The 5,378-nt window shown below is 54.3% G+C and overlaps 1 pseudogene; it reads right to left on the minus strand.

Moving 5' to 3' along the window:
* Positions 1–1,366: 1,366 nt before the first annotated feature.
* Positions 1,367–1,439, minus strand: LOC123804868 (annotated as a pseudogene).
* Between the last annotated feature and the right edge of the window lie 3,939 nt (positions 1,440–5,378).

The following is a 5,378-nucleotide window of genomic DNA, read 5'->3' on the forward strand; positions in this document are numbered from 1 at the left end:
CAGCATGTCAAAAGGCGAGGGAAAGTCCCACAGTATTTTTAAGAAAAAACATCCTCGATTCCCTCAACTGGGTCTTGAGCTCCCCTCAACCCCAGTGACCCCCATGGCCTCCCACAGGGGATCTTTCTAGCACTTTCCTGAGCCATCCGCCTGCCAGACAGCACACCCCAGAGGACATCTCCTCTGCCCGCCCAGCGCCCAGACCTGGCTTCACACACACGCACTCACCTGTCCACAGCCGTGTCTGCGGGACTCTGGGCGTCTGGAACCGGTCGCGTCAAGGCGTGCGGAGGAGCACCTGCCCCCACAGGGCTCACAGGCCCGGGACAGGTGTGTGTCTCATCCAGCACAGCGGAGCCCCCTGCAGGCACACACAGAGGGTGGTGGGAGCCGGCGGTACATACATCAGGTTACAAGAAGGCTTCCCCGAGACGCTGACCCCTGGGCTGGGCCAGGGGGAAGGAGGAGGAGGTCGGTGGCCGACTCGGGGGTGTCGTCCAGGAAAAGGACAAGGCTGGACAAGGACACGGAGAAGCAGAAGAGCGTGGTGGTGCACAGGGCGTGTCAAACCTGTCCTTGTCATCCTGCAGGTGTTTTAAATATAAATATTTTAAACTGGAATTATACGAACATCAATGAATTTTGGTTAAGAAAATATTTTCTAGCAAGAAATCTGTTCAGTCCATTCATTTCCTTTGTCAATTTTTCTATGCAATGCAGTTAAATCATTTTCCCCTTTCTTTTGTGTGAGCAGAACTATTCTTGCCATCTATTTTTTTTTCTTATTTCGCAGCAAAGGTTTCTTTCACTGATCTGCTGACTCAGTCCACAGCCAGTTGTGCTGAGTCAAACTCCGCCATCTTGAGGCACAGGCCCTATTCTCCTGGTTTCGACTTTCCTGGGTCACATTCTATATAAATTAACGCGCTCTAGGAGATCTTATTATTTTGTTCATTTTTGGGTTACAAAACAATTTTCCCAAGTACTATTTTTGCCCTGGTCCCTTTTATTCTGCTTTGATTTTTTTCCACCAGGAAGATAAATGGAGTCGACCACTGAGTATTTTTGTTCCTTAGATTACCTTAGGTTTCCTTTTTGCTCCTTAGAGAATCCTGAGTGAGTCTGTGAGACACTCAGAGAGACGGCTGGAGAGGACGAACGCCCCGGAGGTGGCACTCAGAGAGACGTGCCTGCCAAGCCCACGTCCAAGTCCCGCCGTCCCCTTCTGTGTGGAGGAGAAAACTCTCCAACGTCAGAGGAAGACCAGGAAACCCTGGCTCCCTGCAAAGTATCGCCCACAAAGTCCAATGCACAATAGACAATTACCGGACATGTGAAGAAGCAGAAAAACGCAAACTGTAGTCAAGAGGAAAAGCAGTTACTTTCCAATGAAACTTTTAGTAACGAACTACAGAAATGATCCCTGAAAGTATAGTCTTTCCAATGAAACTTTTAAACGGGGAAAAGGCATCCGCTGTGTGTTTCAGAAGGGCCATGCAGGTAGCCAGGAACCCGAGAACCCCTGACAAGGGCCTGGCCTATGAAGGGATAGTGTACCCTGTTTGCAGAATCTCCTAGTGGCTCCAAGGGAAGGCGATAAAGAAAGAGACCAAAGTTCTGCAGATGTGTGAGCTTTGTGGTTACACTAAGATCACAAAATGTCAGAGCTGAAAACAATCTTAAAGAGCACACTATCTACCTCCTCCCATCATGTAGGAAGGCCGTGGGACTCTGAGAGGACACATGCATCTCCCCAGATCCCACAGACATTTCCAAGGTGAGCCGGGGGTAGAGCCCACGCCTCCCAGCTGTCCCGTATCACACGGCTCCCTGTGACTGCCTCGTGCCACGGCAAGTTCCCTGGTGTAACCAGCCCTATGCGCTCTTACAGGGGGAATCCCAACCGTCGCTTCTAAGACAACACCTTGGTATCATTTCTTCTTTCCTGCCTCACGTACAACGAGGAGGTTTCAGGAAGCTGTCAGACGGTGACAGACAGCCGTCACACACCAGGCGCTAGTGCCCTCTCACCTGGGAGGCTTCTGAGACGAGATTTCTAGAAATGTACTTGAAATTCGCATCAGAAACTCTTTAGCTTTTGCCCGGAAGCAACACGCCGAGGCTGTGGCTTTGGTCCACCGTGGTGCCTAGTGAACGTCCTGCAGGGGAAGAGGAAGCCGCATTCCATGACCCCACTTAGCCCGTGGGAATGGGGTTGTCGGCAACACGCGGCATCCAGTGAAGGATCGCAGGAGGTGGACCGTGCCCTGTTCCTGATCCCGGGGCCGGACACAAGGTGCCCACGGCGGTTCTGTGGGGCTGTCCCCCCCGAGACAGCCGCCACCCCCACCCCCAACCCATCCCTGGCGGCTCTGGCCCAGTCTCTCAGGAAGTACTTTCAAAGGGCTTGACGTGTCTGACAACGAAATGGACTCTTTCCTACAGAAGTCAGTCCCTTCCTAGTCCTTACCGCCGCTGCTCAAGCCTGGGGTCTCCAGGGCCAGATGACCAGGGGATTCAATCCCATTGTGTCTCCCAACCCTTCTCTGAGGGCCCGCTGCTGGCTGGGACTCGGCCTGGTGCTTGGGGCAGGATGCTAAGAGGGCCAGAGAGACCTGGGTGGGGGTTGTCCATGGCCCCTAAGGTTCCTCCGCACTCAACAACGGATGGCATTGCCCTATTGGTTGCAGAAGGAAAGAGGTTCACCTTTACTAAGCAGCTGCCATGAGCCAGGGAGGTAGAACTGGTTTCATACACGTCACGGTATTTAATCCTAACCACAGCCTTGTGAAGCAAGCACCCTCCTGTCCCCTGTTTTTGCTAATCAGGAACCTCCAGATGTTAGTGTAGGCAGCTAGTCAGGTATTAACAAAAGAGAAGGGAGAAAGCTGGCTAAGCCTGATTACGTCTGGGAGCTTCCAGACCTGCGGGGGGCAGCTGCATCCCACGCCAAAGCAAGCAGGAAGAAGAGGCTTTCTAATCTCCCTGAGGACAACCAGTCCACGTCCCCAGATTACCAGTGGGAAGGAGGACCAGTGGAGGGGAAACCCCTGCACTGACGCATGCACAGTGGATGCCAAGGTGGTGCCAGGAAGGGACAGAGTCTATCTAACCTGGGAAAATCGGGGGAAGGATCAGCTAGGAGAAGAGTATGGAACCGGAAGATCCAGGAAAGGGATTGGGTAGAGGGAGGGCCTAGCCTAAGCCAGGAAGGATTAGGAAGAAGGAAGGAAATGTAGGGAAATGTCGGTCAAGGCTCGAGGTTCGGTTTTGTTCGTTCGAGTGTTCTGTCCCCCCTCAGCAGCCATGGGGGCGGGAGCGAAGTGTGAGTCCTGGCCGCAGCGCCACGGAGACTTGGCGGTGGACGTGAGGATGCGGAGACACGACATGGAGAAGTTCTGCCTCTCGGGGTGCTGGGCCTCCTGGGCTTGGTGAGGGCAAGCGCGGTCTGAGGCTCCAGAGGATGGACTTCGGCAGCCAGATGGAGCCGAGCCACCTGGTCCTGGATGAGACGTGGGCACCGGGGCCCGTCCTTTGTTTTCACTTTGGTAAACCTGGCCACAGTTGCTCTCATGCTTCTATGTGTGGGTCCCCAGCATGCTTCCCTTGCGGCTCCATGGGAGAATCCCGTTTCCACGGGCAACTCAGAGATCAAGTGCTGGCCCAAGGTCCTGCGGCTCGAGACCAGATCCCTTGGACTTCCAAGGCCTGCTTCCGCTGCCACTTCACGGAAGTGCAAGGGGGGCAGTCCCCTGGGGAAGCTTCCAGGCCCTGGCGACTTTGAGTGTATCCTGGCCTGTACCTGGCGCATGCACAAGGGAGGAAGACTTGGAAAACACAAATATGTGGATGAGAAGTAGCAGCTACTTGTGTATTTCCCACCCACATGTTGTGGGTGATTGAAATCTTTACAAACCAACCATGGCAGAAGGTCAGAAATCAGGATAGCAGCCCAGGGCGTGTGCGTGTGAGTGTGCATGTGCGTGTGCATGTGTGTCCCCTCAGATATGGGCAGGAGCGTCAGCCTGTGTGGGGATGGTCTCTCAACATGCAAGGTGCGTGTGCGTGCGTGTGTGTGATCGGGCAAGCATGCTTCAACAGGTAAACAATTTATTTCACTTTTCAGAGCACAGAAAGAAAACAAAACAAAAACTCCTGTTCTTAGTTACAAAGACCTGTGTGCCTGGCAGTGCTGACTTTTTCTGGGGTCTCAAACCATTTATTTGACCCTTTAGAAGAGCATGCAGTGGCAAGCTTGGAAGCGGACGGGCCGAGCACAAGGAAGCACACATCACAACTCACCTGAACGAGCAGAAACGCCTGCCAGCTCGCCTCTCTGGAGGTTCTTATCTAGGGACTGCATGTGTTGGGGCCCCGACAACCAGGCCTGCCCAGTGGGCCTAGGGCGGGGCTGGCGGAACGGGAAGGCAGACAGGCGGGTAGATTTCCAGCCAGAAGACCTCTGCTTTCCTTATCTGTTCCTCCTGCAATGGCCAGAATTTAGTAAGACCCAGAGGGCAACAAGCTCATTTTTAAAAAGCACTGCAAGTCCTCCACCAGAGCACATAGGAGTGAAGAGAAGAGCTCACTGGCCCATCAAAGCTGCCGGCATCCCCAGAGGGAACCAAGCCGCCTGCAGTACGGTGCAGAGAAGGGCCCCCTGTCAGGACTCATGGCCTGGAGTAGGGACTTTTGCCAAGGGCTGAGCAAAAAGGCCCTGGCTGAGGATTTTTTTACCCAGACCCTCAGCAGCCCTGGAAGCATGCTGGTGACCTGTGGCAGGACTTCTCTGGTTCCCCTGAGCAGGGAGGCACCTTGGTGGCCCTCGACCTCGGCGGAGAAGGGGCCTCGGTGTGTCCTCAGCACACAGCACAGGCCCAGCAAACAGCTGTCCAATGAGTGAAGGCATCTCAGCCGCGGGACAAATCCAGTCCAGCGGCTCCCTGCTTTGCCCTACAGTAAAATTTCCTGGGATAACTCAAGAGACAATTGTCCCTTTTGACCTGCCAAGCCATCAAAGGAAATGTGGGTTCTACTGGACAGTCAAGAGGAGAGAAGTTCTAGGTGGATTAAATTGAACTCCACAAACTTTTATCGAGCACCCACAGCCCTGCACGTGGGGAGCCGTGTGGCAGGGAAACACCAGTGAGCTGTAGAGACTGTCAGTCCGTGGCGCGGCCAGGACGGTCACCCATAATTGATCGCAACCTCTTTCGAGCAGGACCAGAGGAGGCCTGAGGACCGTCCCAGCAAAGACCCCCAGGCCGCCACTACTCGGGACCGGGACTGGCGCTCAGGCGGAAGCTGCTCACTGCACTGGTGGTGGCTGTGTGCCCGGGCCGGGTTTCTGTACCAAGTTCAGTAAATAAAGCACGCAC

The sequence above is a fragment of the Phyllostomus hastatus genome, unplaced genomic scaffold (genome assembly GCF_019186645.2).
Source record: "Phyllostomus hastatus isolate PE091 unplaced genomic scaffold, TTU_PhHast_1.1 phas_scaffold_216, whole genome shotgun sequence".
NCBI classification, from domain to species: domain Eukaryota; kingdom Metazoa; phylum Chordata; class Mammalia; order Chiroptera; family Phyllostomidae; genus Phyllostomus; species Phyllostomus hastatus.